Genomic DNA, 20,475 nt, shown 5'->3' with positions numbered 1-20,475 from the left:
AATGAACAAGTCTTGGTTGGAAAAGGGTAAGAAATGAAACAGCACAGACAAATGAAATAAAATAGGAAAGAGATTGGAAAGTTGAAGCTTCTGAAATATAGGGAATAAAGAAGACAGAATGAGATGAGATGAGGTTAGAAAACAGGCAGGGGGAGGCTAATGCAAGACCTTGCTATATGATTAGAATTTTTTTTTAATTAAATTTTTAATTTGTTCTAATTGGTTATACATGACAGTAGAATGCATTTTTACACATCATACACAAACAGCATAACTTCTCATTCTTCTGGCTGTACATGGAGCTGAGTCACACAGGTAGTGTGATCATACATGTACATAGGGTAGTATCGTCTGTCTTATTCTACAGTCCTTTCCATCCCCACCACCCCACCCCTCCCCTCACTCCCCTCTGCACAATATAAAGTTATGATTAGAGGTTTAAATATTATTTGAGGTGTAATTGAAAGCTTTTTAAAGTTATTGAGCAAAGAGAACTGATCCATATTAAGATAATTCTTAATTCAGTGAGGAAAAGATAGGAGGAAGGTAAAAGCAAGACCAATCATGAGGCTCTTGGAGACCAGGTAAGAAATGACAGTATCTTGGATTAGACAAAAATGCATGGATTCTATATGTATTTTGATACAAGATTCACCAGAAATTCCTGATGGGATTAAATCTGGGGAGCCAGGAAGATGTAGGAATCAGAAATAACTTCTAGAGTTAAGGAATGAGCAACTACATAGGTTGGTTTAATAGACTAGTTACTCTTTTCTTATAATATAGGATAATCCCTATCATTTTTTGTGTATTAAGTCCTACACATTGAGTTTGGGCTTGATGATGTGATTCTCCTTGACCAATAGAATGTAGGCAAAAGTGATAGCGTGCTGCTGATCTCAAGGTCATTTTATAGTTTCAAAACAGCTGCTGGATTCTAATAATGACATTTCAATTTCAGGCAAGAAAAAGAGGAAGGGTCAGGAGTTAAAGCCATCCGAGTCAGCCCCCACTCCTTTTAAAGGAAGTCCCAACCAGTAACTTCTGTGTATATCTTTCTCACTGGCCAGGACTTAGTCAAATGACCATCTCTATGGGTCAGGAACCTTCAAACAAAACAAAACAAAATACTGCTATGCACGAATTAATATTTTTTTAAATAGAAAGGTAATAATGGATATTTGGCCAATGTTTTTCTCTGACATAAAAAGTTATACCAAGAAGGAAAGAATAAGCAGTTGAGAGGTCGAATAAAAATAAGGATAAGAGATTTTTATTAAGTCCAGAAGAATTGAGATGAAAGCAGACTATAGTATGCTGAAGAAACACAAAAAAGTAGCAATAACTCGTACAGACAATTTTTCAGTAAAAATTCCATTGAAAAAGAGCAAATAATTGAGGTGAGAACTAGAAAGTGAGGTCAACTGGGTATTTTCCAAATTTATAGATACTAGAAAATGACCATTTTAAAACACACTATATATCTTTTGTCTTGCACCCAATGTCTGGTTTTCAATAAAAAGTTAGGAGATACATTTAAAAGTAATTAAAAATATGAGCCAGGTGTTTGGCTTATTGTACAGTTTAAAATCAGGAAATAATATGTTAGAACTTTCATTGAAAAGATGAGCACGAAACTGGTAATTTGAGAACATAAGTGGAAACTAGGAAAGGTCCAAAAGAAATGATAGGGATTTTTTTTAAACTATGGTAATAGTGAAGGAAAAATGCCTTCAGTGAGCTCATCAATAGACAGCACATAGCTAATAGAAAAATCAGTGAACTGGAAGATAGGTCAATAGAAATTACCAAAACAGAAAGACAAAAATAAAAACTGGAAAAAATAGAATATCCAAGAACTATGTGACAGCATCAAACAGCCTAACATACATGTAATTAGAATTACAGATAGAGAAGAAAAATATTTGTAGAGATGATAAATTTATGCTCACAAATCCAACAACTTAAATAAAAAAGGAAAATTCCTTGTAAAATCCAAACTACCAAATGTTACTAAGTAGAAATCAAATGTGTGTGTGTGTGTGTGTGTGTGTTTGTGGGGTGTGTGTGTGTGTGTGTGTGTGTGATTAAATACAGAGTTAAACCGTTTTTAAAACAAACCAAAAAATGAGCCCATATGGGTTAACTGGTGAATTCTATCAGATATTTAAAGAAGCAAGTAATGTTAATTCTTCAACAATTCTCCCAGAAAATTGAAAATGAGGGATTTCTTTCCAATTCATTTTAGGAATTCATTCCTAAAATTTCATTTTCCATAGAATAAAAAATGGCACAGGCACTTCTGAAAAAGAAAACCATGGCTCAATACCAAATTTCTCATCAGCATGGATACAAAAATCTTTGACAAAGTATTCACAATGGAATCTGACATTATGTAAAAAGAATGATACATCACAATGAAGAGAGATTTTTCCTAGGAATGCAAGACTGGGTCAATATTTCTAAATTAATCAATAAAATTCACCAAATGATGGATTTATGGAGCAAAACCACAGTGTCATCTTAATAGGTATAAAAAGGCAATTGACAAAATATAACACTCATTCATTATAAAACCTCTTTGCAACTTTGTGTCAAAGGGAACATTTTTAAACTGATAGAATGTCTATAAAAAATTCACAGTATAGATCACACTTTAAATCCTTTCATGTAAGATTGAGCAATGGCAAAAGTATCTGCTCGAACTACCTCTATTCAACATCATATAAGAGGTCCTAGCCAGTGGAATAAAACAAGATAGAAAAATAATAATAAAAGGAAAGAAATGAGTGTAAGAGAGAGGAGGGAGGAGGGAGGAAGGCAGAAAAAATCGAGAGTAGAAGGAAATAAATGAAAACTGTTTGCAGATAACATGGTTGATGACAGAAAATCTCAAAGGATATGCAAAATAGGTGAGTTTAGCAATAGCAATATAAAAATTAAATTGTTTCTATATTCTAGATATGAACAATTAAAAATCAAAATATTAAAAGTACCATTTAAAACAGTAGCAAAAAACATGAAATGCTAAATTGTAAGTCTAACAAAATGTGATATAACCTTTGTAATAAAAGCTATAGAATATTGAGGAAGGACATAAAAGGAGACATAAATGAGTGAAAAGATATATTGTGTTTATGAAGTGGAAAACTAAATATTGTTAAAATGCCCTTTCTTCACAAACTGATCTATAGATTCAACATGTCTCAACAAAAGTACTCTAAAGATTTCTGTAGAAATCAGAAAGCTCATTCTAAAATGTGTGTGGAATGTTAAGTAGCTACTGTGGTCTGAACATGGTTTGTCCACCAAAGATTCATATGCTAGGGCCCAACGTAACAGATTGAGGCAGTGGAACTTTAGACGGATGGTAAGTCCAGCGGGAGGAAGTAACTGCTTGAGCTAAAGCCACTCAAGGTGGTGGAACTTTAAGAGTTGGGACCTTGAGTAAGATGATTACATCACCAGGGCACCACCCCAGAAGGGATTAGGACCCATCTCAAGGGAGGGGGTTATGTTTTGTGTGACTGGATTAGTTCCCAAGACAGCAGGTTGTTATAAAGTGAGTCCACTCCACACACTTACCCCTTTTGCACAAAACTGGTTCACTTTTACTTCTCCACCAAGTTGTAATGCAGTCAGGAGGCCTTCGACGAGACTCTATTATATTCACAAAAATGGACGTTTAGTGCAAAAAAAAAAAAATGAATCTACACATAGACACAAAACTTAACTACAAATTAATGACAAAATTAACTCAAAATTTAATGTAGACCTAAATAGAAAACATGAAGCTATAAAAGTACAAGAAAATAACAGGTGAAAATTTCAGTGACATTGGATTTGGCAATGGCTTATTAAAAATACAATGCCAAGGCATAAAAGAAAAAAAAGATAAATTGAATTTCATTAAAATTAAAAATCTGTGCTATAAGATAAAGGTTCAGAGAGTAGAACCAGTCACGGAATGGGAGAAAATATTTACAAAACATGTATCTGATAAAGGACTAATATCCAAAATGTATAATGAATTAGACAAAGGGGATTGAAGGGAAGGGAGAGGGTGTAGGAATAGGAAATACAGTAGAAAGAATAGGACATAACTTTCCTATTTTCATATATGAATATACCACTTAAAACTCCACATCATGTATGACCACAAGGATAGGCTCCTGATTAGAATAAGTCATACTCTATATATGTATAATATGTCAAAATACATTCTATTTTCATGTATATCTAAAAAGAACATATTTTAAAAATAAAAAGAAAAGAAGTCTTACACTCAACAATAAGAAAACAACCTGATTTTAAATCAGCAAAAATATGGGCACCTCACCAAAGAAGACATACGGGTGAAAAATAAGTACATGAAAATATGCTCAGCATCGTATGTCATTAGGGAATTGCAAATTTGATTAACAGTGAAATACCACTGCCCACCTAATATCCCAAACACTGGAAACATGAATTCTGGAGAGGATGTGGAGCAACAGAACCCTCATTCATCGCTGATGGCAATGCAAAATGGTATAGCCACTCTGGAATTCAGTTTGGCAGTTACTTACAAAGCTAAATGTAATTTTACTGTATGATCCAGCAACTGCAACCCTTGGTATCTACTGTGATTATATAAAAATTGCAAACAAGTGTTTATATGACTTTACTCATAAAACTTGGAAGCAACCAAGACACTATGCAGCTAGGTGAATGGATAAACAAGCTGTGATAACTCCATACAATAGGATGTTGTTCAACAATAGAAATAAATGAGCTCTTACACCACAATAACATAAAGAGGATCCTTAGTGCATATTGCAAAGTAAAAGAAGTCAATCTGAAAAGGCTATATGTGCTGCTTGATTTCGACCATGTGGTATTCTGAAAAAAGTAAAGCTATGGAAGCAGTAAAAATCACTGGTTGCCAGGAGGGGAGGGCAAATAGGTAGAGCATAGTGATTTTTAGGGCACTGAAATTATTCTATGTAATTCTATGATTGTTAATACAAATCATTATATATTTGTCAAAAATCATAGAATGTACAACTCAAAGAGTGAACCATAACTATGGACTTTAGTCAATAATAATCTATCAGTATTGCTTGTCAGTTATTCTAAAACCTAGAATTATGTGGGGGAAAAACTTCCATTTCCAAATTACCTTTCCAATACAGAAGTATAAATACTAGCAATGCTGTGTAAAATATTTTAGAGCCTATCAAAAATCTTCCTATTAACAGAAGAAAACAACATGGAAACTTGCCCATGGTAATGGTTTCTGAAAAAAAATACTTTGAAAATGTATAACCACAGACCTTCCCTCATAAATTTTTGCTTTACATATGATTGAACAAATGCTAAGCCAAATAATTTGGATATGATAGTTCTGAGTTACTATCTTTCAGAGGCATTTGGCTAAAGCAAACGCAAGTCCTCTCATAAAAACAGATTGCCTAGGATTCCCATGTGTCAAGTTCAGCTAAGCATAAACAAACAATCCAAAATTATAAAACAAACACTTTGAGCAGCAGGTAATAGAAATAGGAAATATCAAACTAGGTACCTTAGTATTTTCAGATAATGGGATTTGGGGCTTAAACTATAAGTATGCTTAGGATGTTTAAAGAAATAAAATTTGAAGTTGAAGACATGAGAAAGAAACAAGACACTATCAACAGAAATAAGTATATAGAAAAGCAACGAAGAGGACTTAGAAAACTGAAAAAGTAATTATTGAAATTTAAAACCTAACCAACCTAGATGCCCTTCAACGGATGAATGGATAAAGAATCTCTGGTATATATACACAATGGAATACTATTCAGCCATAAAGAAGAATAATATCATGGCATTTGCAAATAAATGGGTGGAATTGGAGAATATCATGCTAACTGAAATAATCCAAGCCCAAAAAACCAAAGGCCGAATGTTTTCCCTGATAAGTGGAGGATGATATATAATGGGGGTGAGGGTGGGGAATGAGAGAATAATGGGGGAACTTTAAAATATGTAGAAGAAAATGAGAGGGAGTGGGGTATGAAAAATGGTGGAATGAGACAGACATCATTACCCTATGTACATGTATGATTACACGAATGGTATGACTCTGCATTGTGTATAACCATAGAAACAAACTTATGTACCCCATTTGTGTACAATGAATCAAAATGCAGTCTGTAAAAAATTAAAAGCTAAATAAAAATAATAATTAAAAAAGGAAATTTAAAACCTAAGAGACATTTAACAGTGTATAACAGTATATGGCAGAAGGAACAATTGGAAATCTTCTAAGATGGTGCTAAAGAATTACCCAGAATGTGGCTCAAAGAGATAATGAGGTAAACTAAAAGAGAGCCAAGAGATGTGAAAGATAGAAAGGAAAAAATTAACATTTTAACAATCAAAAGAATAAAGTAGAAAAATAACTCAAAAAGATAATGGCTAAGTGACATTTTTCCAGGTCATAAAAAATATTTATTATTAAATTTAGGAGAAACACTAATCCAAAACAGAATAAATAAATAAAAGAAAACAAGGTAGTGAAGAGAAGGGTTTAAGAGTAACCAAAGACAGATTATTGACAAAGAAAAGATAATAAACCAAAAGAAATATTTTCAGTAGCAAAAGTTGAAATCAAAATGGCTGAATTCTGGCTAACCAAGGATAATGATAGTTACTTAAGGCCAAATCTCTCCACACATACTCCAGATGTAATATAGAAAGAAAGGAGGAAGAAGAAAAAAAAAGAAAGAAGACAGTACTGTCTTCTAATTATTATAACTCTAATTAGAAAAATAATTACCAAATCTAAATACAGGTTTCTCATTGCTCTAGAAGTAAGCAGAAAATAAAAATCGAAACATTTCACCCTTTGAAAATCTTCCCCTTCAAGTAGGCAGAAGAAACTGTAACATCATACTTCAAACTGAATTAAATATCCTCAAACAATCATTTTGGATATTAGAAAACAACTTTAATCAGAAATTCTAAAACTTTAGAAATGAACAAAAACGGGAAAAAGAAATTAGGGTTAAATATAAGAAAAAGGCAAAATGATCTCAAATGTAAAAATTAAATTACAAAGTGCCTTAGTTTTTATAACTCCAAATAAAATTTAGTAGAAGGCAAAGCAATAAAACAGTGAAGAAAAGTAAAATGAAATAAAGAATAGTATAACAATATTTATTTTTGGGGGGGGGGGGGACTACTGTGGATTAAACTCAGGGGCACTCAACCACTGAGCCACATCCCCAGCCTTATTTTGTATTTTATTTAGAGACAGAATCTTGCTGAGTTGCTTAGGGCCTCACTTTTCCTGAGCCTGGCTTTGAACTCGTGATCCTCCTGCCTCAGCCTCCTGAGCTGCTGGGATTAGAATGAAGGCAAAGAAGGTTCAACATTCATACAAACGGAGTCTCTGAAGAAAAAAAAAAAAAAAAGAATAAAAGTGAACACTTATTTAAAAATATAATCAAAGAATATCTCATGGAAGTCTAGAAAACTTGAATTTACACGTTGAAAGAACCTATAGAATGCATAATCAACTAAAAAAAATGAGTGTAAACTTTTAAAGATCAAGAGAGAATAGTCAGAACCTCCATCAGGGATAGAGTTTCAAATTCCCTACAAAGGAAAGAGAGATAGACATCAGACTTTTCAAGAGCAACATATAAAGCAAGGCAAAAATGAGTAGCATGTTCATGAATCTGAAAGAAAAAAAATGTAAACCAAGATGTACAGCAACCAAGTTGCACTTCAAGTGCCAATGCTGTAGAAAAAAATTCTGAATATGCAAAATCTCAGGGGTATTGTTGAACAAACTAATCTTTTGTAAGAAATCAACTAGAGGTTTAGATTTATTCAAGCAAGGGTGAATGATAAAAATCAGCAAAACAATTGCTGGTGAGCATTTAATATATTAAATTGTAAAACCAAGGATACAAAAAGGAGGACAAACATGAAACAATAATGCTTGAAAAAATTGAAGGAAAGGGAAAAGAAAGGAGAAAGTAGAATAATCTCATTGATAGTTACAGAGGCAATAAGTGAGTCAAAAATATCATTAAAAACTGAAAAGATAATAAAAAGTTAAGTAAGTTTTTAATGAAAAAACATAAAACATACTGCATAAAGAAGTCTACTTTTAAAAGACATAAAAATAATGTGCTGATCAGCCTTTATTAATAAATGATCAGCATTTATTAATAAATGTGAGTGGGCTTAAATGACCTATTAAAAGAAAAATATTTTAAAAAGTGGCTTATGAAGCAAGACCTCATTCTGTGCTGTATGTAAGGGAAACACTTAAAACAACATGATTCAAAGGACTAAAATAAAAGGCTGAGAAAATGTATAACAAGTGAGTGGGAAAAAAAATAAGGTAGGGTCATGTTCCTGATTACAAAGTGGAATTTAAGCCAGAAAACATTAAATATGACAACTATTAAAACTATGAGTTTTATGCTTTTGTAACATTTTATGTAAGTATATAAAATTATACAATTGCAAAAGTTTAAAAGTATAAGTACAAAATATGAGTATTACAAACTCACTCTCTAACCTCAATGTAATAAAATTAGAAGTAAAATAAATTTTTTAAATCTTTTCTTTAGAAAATGCTAGAGACTTCTCTTCACTCCAGGGTGACAAGGACCATACAACCAAAATAACAGAATTTCTAAAATGTAATTATAATAAAAACATGACATTTGAGAACGCATGAGGTACACTGAAAGAAGTGATCAGAGAAATTTTCATAGCCTCAAATACTTATATCAATAAAAATTGAATAACAAATATAAATCAAGTAAATTCCAAGTTCAAAAATCAGAATAATAAAGTAAGAGAAATACAAAACAAATACAAAAACAAATATCAGTGAAATAAAAAAAAACAGGAAAAATTTTAAATCTTCAGAGGTATACTGCACACTTTGAGAATATAAACTTGAAGGTTAAAGGTAGATTTCTTCAATCTAAAAAAGGGAATCTACTTTTTTAAAAAGTCCTATAATTCATATCATACTTAAGATGAAATCTGGAAACTTCTTTCATGGGTGAGGAATAAAAGGCATATTTCCACCGTTAGCACTGTTACTCATTACACTGAATTTCTACTTTGTGTAATAAGACAAGAAAAAACAAGTAGGAGTCATAGTGAAAAGGGAAAAAAAGCATATTTATCTTCAAGAATAAGAAAAATATCCCAGAAATAAGCCTAAAGTATAAGAAAATGCAGAAAACTAAAAAAGGGAAATGTGGACAAATCTAAATAACTATTGGAAGCATTCAAAAAATCTGAATGTAGTAACAGACAACATCACTGTGCACATAAAATCCTAAAGCAATCTGCATAGAGCTATTAAAAGTAATGAGTGAGTTTACTAAAGTCACTGTAATGTATTACCTATGCACAAATGCCAATGATATTTCTATATTCAAGCCACAAACAATTGGAAAATTAATTTTTAAAAAATATATCATCCAATAACATGATATATTTATAGATACATTTTTAAAAAGATATACAAAATATCAACACTTATTTATAGGACAAGGCAGACACATAATATAAATAAATGGAGAAAATATAATGTTGAAGGATTAAAAGACTCGGTAGGGTTAATACAATTTTTCTAAAATTACCCTATAGAATTAACACAATTCCATTCGAAATTTCTGCAGTATATTTTGTTGTAATGGCTAACTAATTCTAAACTTATATGGAAGTAAAATAACTTTGAATCTTTAGGGCAATCTGGAAAATGAATAAAGTTGAAGAAATTACAATACAGGATCAATGGAACAGAATAAAGAATTCAAGAATAAACCCACACATATTTGGTAAATTTATTTTAACAAGAGTTTCAAGCCAATTCATAGGGGAAAGAAAACTTTTTTGAAACAAATGGTTTTGGAACAACTCAATAAATGTATGGACAAAAATTAACCTTGGTGCACTCTTTACATCATATCAAAAATAAAAATTAATTTGAGATGTATCATAGAAATAAAAGCAAATCAAAACATGAAAACTTTTAAGAGAATGGCTTTCCAACCTTGGGGAAGTCAAATGTTTCTTTTGATAGAAAAATTAGAACCAGAAATTCTAAAAATTGAATCTGACATCATCAAAATCAAAAATTTCTGCTCTTTGAAAGATACCTTTTAGAAAATGAAAAGGCAAATCACAAACCAGTTGAAAATATTTGTGATATATTTATCAAATAAAACAACTGTATCCAGAATATACATAGAAGTCCTAAAATGACAACACAATTTCACAACTTGGCAGAAACACTGAACGGATACTTCATAAAAGAAACTATACAGGCACCTACGAAGCTTGTAAAAATGTTCTCAATATTAGACATCAACAAAATGCAAATTAAAGTCATAATCAGATACCACTTCTTATCCATTATGATATATTGCTGGTGGGAGAATAAAATGGACAATATACTTTGAAAAACTACTTAACAGTTCCCTAAGAAGTTAAACCTACACACACCTTGTGATCCAGCATTAATTCTATTTCTAGTTACTTACCCAAGAGAGATGAAAACATCAGTCCACAAATGTTTACAGCAGTTTTATTCCTAGTAGTCACAAGTGGAAACAACCCAAATGTCTATCAGCAAGAGAATGAACAATTGTAGTGTATTCATATGATGGAACACTATCCAACAATAAAAATGAATGCGCGATACCACATGGATGAATCTCAATAACATGATATTCACATAACCAGACACAAAAGAGAACTTACCACATAATGACATTTACATCAAATTTAAAAAGATGGGTTGTCTATAAGTTTTGGAGGAATGAACCAGAAAGTAACAAAAAAGAAACTTTCAGGAATGAATGATGGGAATGTTCTTTATCTCAATTAGAATATTGATTATATAACTACATACATTTTGTCAAAACTTAATTGCTCCTTTAAGATGTGACTATTTTTCTGTATTTTTTTGTATACTTCTGTATATTTTATCTTGACCTTAAAAAGAAGTGAAAGATTTTTAAACAGAAAAAATAATAAGTGTCAAGTATAGAAAAAGATCCAACAAGAATATAAGGATTGTTATGGGGGAGTCCACACATCCTGAGAGGATTTTTAGATAGAACACAGGGGTCTGTGAACTTGGATGAGCATTTCCTCTTCATTTTCATTTAACATAACTGAAATATATCATCTCACATCACTTCATCATCAGATTTGTTTGTTATATTGCAATTATTGCAGATATTTAAAAATATTTTTTATATTTGTCACTACTTCAAAATTCTGTTAGCTATCAGACCTGCCAGCAGATCACATTACCATAGATACCTATTTTACTGTAGTCCTGTGATTCAATGCATATAAAAATGCATACATATCACATACACAAATGTGCTTTCTGGTTTTTTTAAATCATGGTAAAATATACATAAAACTTACCATTTTAACCATTTCTAAGCACACAGTTCTGTTGCATTATGTGCATTTACCTGTTGTGAATTCACTACTGTCCAACTCTAGAACGTGCGTATCTTCCCTAGTTGAAACTGTGTGCCTATTAAACAATAACTCACTGTTTCCTCTTCCCCTGCCCCTGGCAACCACCATTCTTCTTTCTGTCTTCAGGAATTTAACTATCATAGGTTACCTTGTATAAATGGTATTATACCATATTTGCCCTTTTGGGACTGACCTCGTATCAAAATGTCTTCAAGTTTCATTCATGTTGTAGCGTGTGTCAGCATTTCCTCCTTTTTAAAGACCAAATAATATTCCATTATATGTATCTACAACATTTTATACTCTCATTCTTCCACTGATGGAAACTTGGGTTGCTTCCATTTATTTATTATTTATTTATTTATTATTGTGAATAGCCTTGCTGTTGATCAAAGGCATACAAATTTTGTTCAATCTGTCTTCTGTTTTAATAAAAGTACATTGGTATAATTGCTTTTCTCTGCAAACCTATGTATTATAATTCATACATTTAAAACATTATTCTAAGAAAGGGTTTGTAGGCTTCAACAGAGGTTCAGAATTCCCTGGCATGACAGGAATCCTCAAAGTAGAAAATCAGAACAGTGAAACATAACAAATCCTGAAAACTACAACAATAACACATTTTCTAAGATAAATAGTCATTTGAATTTCTGTATTCAAAGGGAATAGTATATACCCAAGAAAATGGTTAATATCAAGGCATAATTTGGTGCCCCTGTGTGCCTTGGAGGGCCTCGAGGTGCCTGCCTGGATGCAGGATGGCCGCCAGCCTGTGGATGGGAGACCTGGAACCCTACATGGATGAGAACTTCATTTCTAGAGCCTTTGCCACCATGGGGGAGAACATGATGAGTGTCAAAATTATCCAAAACCATCTTACTGGGATCCCAGCTGGCTACTGCTTTGTAGAATGTGCAGAATTGTCCACAGCTGAGATGTGTTTGCATAAAATTAATGGGAAACTCCTTCCAGGAGCAACACCTGAAAAATGTTCTCAACTGAACTATGCTACTTATGGGAAATAGCCAGATAATAGCCCTGAGTACTTCCTCTTTGTGGGGGACCTAACCCCAGATGTGGATGATGGCATGCTGCATGAGTTCTTCGTCAAAGTATACCCCTCCTGTCGGGGAGGCAAGGTGGTTTTGGACCAGACAGGCGTGTCTAAGGGTTAAGGTTTTGTGAAATGAACTGGAACAGAAATGACTCTGACAGAGAGCCAGGGAGCGGCAGGGCCTGGGTCTAAACCCGTGCAACTGAGTGTGGCAATCCCTAAAGCGAGCCGTGTAAAGCCAGTGGAATACAGCCGAGGTACAGTTACAGACAACCAGCATCACCAACAGTACCAGAACTCCTACCAGGCAGCTGCAGCTACAGTCACCCCCAGCATGGCCACACCCAGAGCACCACGCAGGCATGTGAAGAAGTGGGAGATGATGCATTGGAAGCCCCCATGCCCAGCTGGATGCCACCGAGGCCAACAAGGCGTTCATGGAGCAGAGTGAGGAGCTGCATGGTGCACTGATGGACTGCCACTGGCAGCCCGGGACACGGTGTCTTCAGAGAGCCCTGCGGTGATGTAACCAGGACAAAGGACAAGCCAGGATGGACTGCGACTTAAAAGGAAAATCGTGGCAACTTCTGCTTTCGGAAATGATTCGTACGATTTTAATGACTTTCCTGAGATTACTTCTACCAAAAAAAAAAAAAAAGGCATGAATGTTAGAACTATAAGATTTTAAACAAAATGAACAGAAATCCCTCGGACATCCCTACAAATAGACAAAATCACTTATAAGGAAAAATATGTAAAACTGTCACCAGATTTTGAATAGTAAAGCTATATTCCAGAAGACAATGGAATAACATTTTAATAAGACTCAAGATGGAAAGTGTGACTCATAAAAATTGACCTTCACAATTTAAATACCATACGCAAGTTGCTATGAATATGGGAGAACTCAGGGAGTATTTTTCTAAGAAGCATCTATAACAGAACAATCTAATTTTTCTTTTGGTGAGGGAGGTACCAGGGATTGAACTCGGGGGCACTTGACCACTGAGTCACATCTCAAAGCCCAAGTTTGTATTTTATTTAGAGACAGAGTCTCACTGAGTTGCTTAGCACCTCCCCTTTGCTGAGGCTGGCTTTGAACTCAAGACCTCCTGCCTCAGCCTCCCGAGCTGCTGGGATTACAGGTGTGTGCCACCTGCACTGCCGAAAATATCTTAAGATGATCAAAATGACTGGAGAGGTCTTGACATAAGGATGGTTGGGTAATCAAATAACGGGTGAAAGACAATTTTTCTCCAGTGACAAAGCTGAAATAATAGAACTAGAATATCATCATTTTACAATCCATAATTTATTCATGGACCTAATCATTGTCATCAAGAGTTGATATCACAAAAAATGATAAAATGGTGTTAAATACTTCCTAGTGGAAGTGCCCAACCCCAATTATAAAGCAGTCTCAGAAGGAAGAATTTTACAGGAAGCTGATACGTCTCTAGAGCTAACTGCCTGCCTATGGAAAATACAGGGACAGAATGTCAACACCAAACAAAAACAGAAAGCAAACTCCAGAACGTATAGTATCACTCAGGAAAAAATAACTGACTTCTTCAACAAAAATTATAAAGGGGGTGGAAGGAAGGTGGCAGGAAAATGTAACATATAAAAAAAGATCAGGTGGTGTGTGCCTGTAATTCCAGGGGCTTGGGAGGCTGAGACAGAAGGATCTTGAGTTCAAAGCCAGCCTCAGCAAAAGGAGGTGCTAAGCAACTCAGTGAGACGCTGTCTCTAAATAAAATATAAAATAGGGCTGGGGATGTGGCTCAGTGGTGGAATGCTCTGAGTTCAATCCCTGATATCCACCCCCCAAAAAGACTTAGCCATATAACCAATTATCACTCATAAGCTGATTAGGAAATATGTGCATTGACTAGATGCTCGAAGATATTGAGGAATTTTTAAATAGTTTTTAGGTATGAAATAGTATTATGCTAATTTTACAGTTTCTTTTCTTTTACTGATACATACTGGAGTACTCCTGGGTGAAATTCTATGATGATTGGAATTTCGTCAAAATTATTAAGTGGCGATAAGGGAGTGAAGTGAGGATATAGATGAAATAATATTGACTATGTGTTGATCACTTTTGAAATTGAATGCAAGGAATATGGAAGTTCATCATTCTATTTTTTAAGTTGAATATTTCCATTAAAACATTTTTAAAAAATAACATTATTTCACTTAACATAATGATCTCCTGTTCCATTCATGTTGTTGTGGATGACATAAATGAAATTCTTTTTATGGCTGAATAGTATTCCATTGTGTATAAGTACTGCATTTTCTTCATCCATTCATCAGCTGATAGCCACTTGGGTTCTTCCATTTCCTAGCTACTGTGAAGAGTGCTGCAGTAAACGTGGGAGTGCCGATGTCTCTTCAGCATCTTGATTCTTCTGGGTACGTATCTAGGATGGGGATTTCTGGATCATATGGTAGTTCTATTTTTTTAGGAACCTCCATATTGTCTTGGATAATGGTCGTATTAATTTACATTCTCACCAACAGTGTGCAAGGGTTCCCTTTTCTCCCCATTCTTGCCAGAACTTTTTGATAACTGCTCTTCTTACTAGAGTAAAGTAATATCTCATTATGTTAAGTAAAATAAGCCAGACACAGAAAGACAAGCACTGAAGAGTCTCGCTCCTGTGTGGGATATAAAAACGTCCGTCTCACGGTAGTTGAGAGTGGAATGGTGGTTAGCAGAGAAAGTCGGAGGGCGTGATGGGGAGGCCAAGGTCCCGAGCTTCAAGTGGAGGAGTAAGGGGTACAGGTGTCCCGCTGCACCGTAGGAGGGCTGCGGGTGATGATAAGGTGCTGCGCATTTAAAAAGCTAGAAGAAAGGAGTTTGAATATTTCCACTGTAAATTAAAAAAAAAAAAATGTGTTCCAAAAGATGGATATGTTTAACCTGATTTAAACATTACCCATGTGTATGTTTTGAAATATCACATGGCATACCATAAATGAGTATGAGCTCACATTTTTACGTATCAGTTAAAATAAAATAAAATTTTAAAATAAAATTAAAATATGAAGAAGAGGTCAAGCGTAGTAGTGCTTGCCTGTAATCCCATCAGCTGGGGAGGCTGAGGCAGGAGGATCAAGAGTTCAAAACCAGACTCAGCAAAAACGAGGCACTAAGCAACTCAGTGAGACCCTGTCTCTAAATAAAATACAAAATAGGGATGGAAATGTAGCTCAGCGGTGGAGTGCCCCTGAGTTCAATCCCTGGTACCCGCCCCCAAAAATGAAGAAGAGGAAGTGGGTATGGTGGCACACACTTGTAATCCCAATAACTTGGGGGACTGAGGCAGGAGGATCACGAGTTCAAGAATAACCTGTGCAACCTAGCAAGACCTTCTCAAAATAAAATAATAAAATAAAATAAAACAAATAGCTGGGGATGTAGCTCAGTGTTAGAGCACCCCTGGGTTCAATTCTCTGTATTCCCTAAAAAATTTTATCAAACTTGTTACAGTGTTATTGACTGTAATCCCAGCAACTCCAGAGACTGGGGCAGGAGGAACACAAGTTGAAGGCCAGCCTCAGCAACTTTGTGAAACCCTAAGCAACTTAGCCAGACCCTGTCTTAAAGTAAAAAATTAAAAAGGGCTGGAAATGTAGCTCAGTGGTAAAAACACTCCTCTGGGTTCAATCTCCAGTGAAGAAAGAAGAAGAAGAAGGAGAAGGGGAGGGGGGGGGGAGGAAGAGGAGGAGGAGGAGGAGGAGGAGGGGAAGGGGAAGGAGAAGGAGAAGAGATAAATATCTTGAGATATATTTATATCTAAATCTATATATCTATCTAGGTATTATATCTTTATCTATATATATCAATATCTATACAGATATATAGATCTGTCTCAAGAAGAAAAACATTTTCTTGGAAAGGATGATAATAAATTAAAAATAGGTACATGGAATTGAAAAATTATTAACTCCAGGAAAAAGAAAAAGCTTTTCAACAAGAGAATATGATACTTTTAATTTACTTGACTCCACTAAGAAAAATATAAACATAAAAAATAAATATTATGTAGTGTAAAAAGTCACTAACATAAAATTTAAATTTTGTTATATTATTTTCTATAGTGTAAAAAATAGGTTAGTCCTTTCTCTTACATAGTTGGTTGAAATTTATGTTTTTATTATCAACAATTTAGAAAGATTTTCAGCTTCATAACTTGTTATTGGTAATGTCATGTCAAATTTCAGAATGATTTGTCACATTTGGGAAAATCCATCTTTTATATTTTGTGCAGTTAAATATCAGGGCTTTCAAGTTTTCTAGTGCTATACTAATCTTTTCTTTTGTTGTTGTTTTTGTTTTTGTGGTGCTAGGGATTGAATCCAGGGCCTTGTGCATGCAAGGCAAGCATTCTACCAACTGAGCTATATCCCCAGCCCAGTGACTGACCTTTAATATTCTTTTCCTATGTATACTCAAATCATTGGTCATCGGTCTCCAAATTGCATGGTATGATGAGTTTAATATTATCTTCATTATTACATATGGAAAATGACAAACCCCAAAATAGCGAGGCCTGGAAAAGGGAGTGAAAAAGAAAGCCATACATTGATAGCATTGAGCCTTTCCCAATGCAGTCTTTCCCAGGGACAAGATAGGCCCCGGGGAGGAGCTATCCAAGTCTGACAGTTTCTGGACAGAGGCCAAAGCATTGATCCTTCCCTAAACAAATCCTTTCCCGGATACCAACCACTGACCGCAGGTCCTCCATCAGTTCCAGTAAGATAAATACCAGATACTCACCACTGGCCCCAGATCCCCTCCCATTTCACCCAGTAAAACAGACCCCCAAATTCCTGTGTGCCCAAACTGACACATTCATTAATTAAGGCACCCCTCAGTATAACCTGTGCAAGCCCAGTCCCCTCTGTCCAGTGGCTCATTTTCCATCGGGAGAGTGGGTCCAGTGGCATCACCCCATTCCTGCCTGAAACTTCATTATTGAATAAAAGGCTAAACTGATCCATGAAGTTTGCATCAGGCCTGATCCTTTTATGCTAATATTCATTGATGTCAACATTTCTTGTCAAATCAGCAATATGTTTTCCATTTTACTCATATGATTTATTATTGTATTACCAAATAATCTTAAAAACCTATTCTTTATTTTTATTTAAAATTTGCCTGTTAATGGATTAGTGCTATCATATGATCTGAATTTTTTATTACAATTAATCTCCTTTTTTTGGTTCTTTTTAGTTATACACAACAGTAGAATCCACTTTGACATAATTATACAAGCAGGGAATGTATCTTGTTCTAATTCAGACCCAGTACCTCTCCTTCCCCTCCCTCTCCCCACTCTCTGCTCCCTTCCCTCTATTGATCTTTCTGCCATTTACCCATAGCTTGCTGTCGTGGTGGTTTTGGTTTTTACGATCAGTCTCTTAATGTCAAGATAATTTCTGTTAGCCAGTTGTAGTGGCATACAACTGTAATCCCAGCTCCTTGGAGAATGAGGAAGGAGTATTACAAGTTCAAGGCCAGCCCGGGCATCTTTGTGAGACCCTGTCTCAAAACAAAATAAAAAGCCTGAAGGGGTAGCTCAGTGGTAGAGTGCCCTGGGTTCAACCTCCAGAACCAAAAACAAACAAACAAACAACAACAACCAAAAAAACCACCTGTAGATTTCATTTTTTTGTGTGTGTCTCATGTTCTATTAATGTTTTATTGACTTTTCTCTCGACTCTTTCACTTAAAACTTTCAAGTTGGAAGTTTTCATATCTTTTCAAATCAGGAGTTCATAATGTTTTGCATATTTTATTGAAATATTCCAAATTAAAGTTAATTTGCCTCATCGATTTTTTTCTTTTTTTTTTTTTAAATATGGAACACTTCACGAATCTGCATGTCATCCTTGTGCAGGGGCCGTGCTAATCTTCTCTGTATTGTTCTAATTTTAGTACATATGTGCAGCCAAAGGGAACACTGCTTCCTCAGTTTTTGAGCAAATTTTTTTATGTCTTTTGTACTGGATTTTCTCTTCTGAACCTTTGAAAATATTTTTAAATCCTTTAAAATGTCACTGAACTTGTAAGTTTTGAATAGCTTTATAATGGGTGGAACATCACTTCCCACAGGACTATTCATATCAGGGAATAGTCTGTGGCCTTAGGCTTCATTTCTTGATGCTGGGTCACAAGCCCCAGAGGACAGCAGGAATGTCCCTGGAAGTCATTCCTTTGCCAGCTAACAATACCTTGACCACAGCAAAGCTACTTCAAGCCCACAGAAACCCTAACTAAATTTGTCGCTATTTTGACTTCTGGTTAGTCAGATCCCCAAAGCACCCATGGCTACTCCACCACCACCTCCCAACTTGAGGGAAAGAAGTGGAAAAAGAAAGCAAGTATAACCAGTGGTGTTATACTAGATTCTTCTTAAAAATTCATGAAAGTTTATGCCTTGCCAGAAAATTCTATGTACAAGAGTAACCCCGAAACTAGAACTAATTAACATCATAATATCTGGGCTTAAGGTTTTAGAGTTCTTCATTTTATGTATGTCATTTTTCGACTTACCCAGAATGAGTAGGACTTTTATTACAATGAAAAGAACATAATTAAGAAAGATGAAAAAAAAAAGAAGGACTTTATTTGGAAAATAAACAAACAAACAAACAAAAAAGAGTTATTCCAAGTTGGAAAAAAAAATAGTAAAGTGTGGTGTCATGATGTGTTATGGGTTTAGACATGAGATGTCCCCCCAAAACTCATGCATGAGACAATACTAGAACCTTCAGAGGTGAAATGATTGGGTCATGAGAGCCTTAACCTAATCAGTGTGTTAGTCAGCTGATAGGGATAACTGGGTGGTAACTGTAGGCAGTTAGGGTGTTGCTGGAGGAGGTGGGTCATCAGGGGCGAGTCTTCAAGGTATGTATTTTGTTCCTGGTGAGCAGAGTCTCACTCTGCTTCCTGTTTGCCATGTCCTTCTTCCTGTACACCTTTCTGCCATAATGTTCTGCCTCATCTCAGGCCCAGAACAATGAGGTCAACCTCTATGGACTGGGACCTCTGAAACCATGAGCACCAAATCAACTTTCCCTCCTGTAAAATGGTTCTTGTCAAGTCTTTTGGTCATAGCAGCAAAAAGCTAGCTAGAACATGATGGGACTCTATACTAGGTACTACAGAGGCATAGAAGGAATAGTTCAATGATACTGTCATGGGGGGCAAGGTATGGAGAGGTTTGAGAATGATCACCAAAGTCTGCATTATGGCGATGACAGCTAATGCTGATGAATCTGAAAGTAGGTGCTGCCAGGCTGATGTGGAAGAGGGGTGGTAATCTACACAGAAGTTGAGATGCAGATATTCCAGGTCAGAGGCACAGCACTTGGCGAGATAGCTCAGCTGGTAGAGTGCTTGCCTCATAAGCACAAGGCCCTGAGTTCGATCCCCAGTACTAAAAAAAAAAAAAAAAAAAAAAAAAAAAAAGAGGTCAGCGAATCGGATGGCACGTGTGAGTGCTGCGGAGTATGACAGAACAGTAAGAAGAAAACAGAGGCGGGTAAGCTGCCAGAGCGGAAATTATTATCGTCTATTGACTATATAATATGTGCCTTGTGCCACGACGAGCATTTTGTGTGTGCTGTATCATCTTATTCTCAATACTACTGCTCTTCCCATATTTGTCTTCAGCCAGATGAGGAACTGAGGAAATGGAGGAGCTGTTTCGTTCATTTGGGCTCACACATCTGAGGAGTGATGCAGCTGGGATTTGAGGCCAGACAACTGAATTCCAGAGTCCATCCCCTTCACCACAACTCTAGAATGGAGAACCTTGTCCACTCTGTTAACAATTTAGGACTTTATCCTTTAGTAAGCCCAGGGGCCATGAAAGAGGCTTAAGAAGAAAAGT

At 35.2% G+C, this 20,475-nt stretch overlaps 1 pseudogene across 1 annotated transcript; it reads left to right on the top strand.

Annotated features, from left to right (window-relative positions):
• The first annotated feature begins 12,220 nt into the window (after nt 1-12,220).
• Nucleotides 12,221-13,091, top strand: LOC306661444 (tRNA selenocysteine 1-associated protein 1-like; annotated as a pseudogene). The gene has a single exon. The product of its transcript is annotated as a tRNA selenocysteine 1-associated protein 1-like (transcript).
• Nucleotides 13,092-20,475: the final 7,384 nt, after the last annotated feature.

This window comes from Sciurus vulgaris (genome assembly GCF_902686455.1).
Source record: "Sciurus vulgaris genome assembly, chromosome: 5".
Lineage (NCBI taxonomy): Eukaryota > Metazoa > Chordata > Mammalia > Rodentia > Sciuridae > Sciurus > Sciurus vulgaris.
Note: the sequence above shows the minus strand (reverse complement) of the source record. Positions and strands in the feature narration are given on the sequence as shown.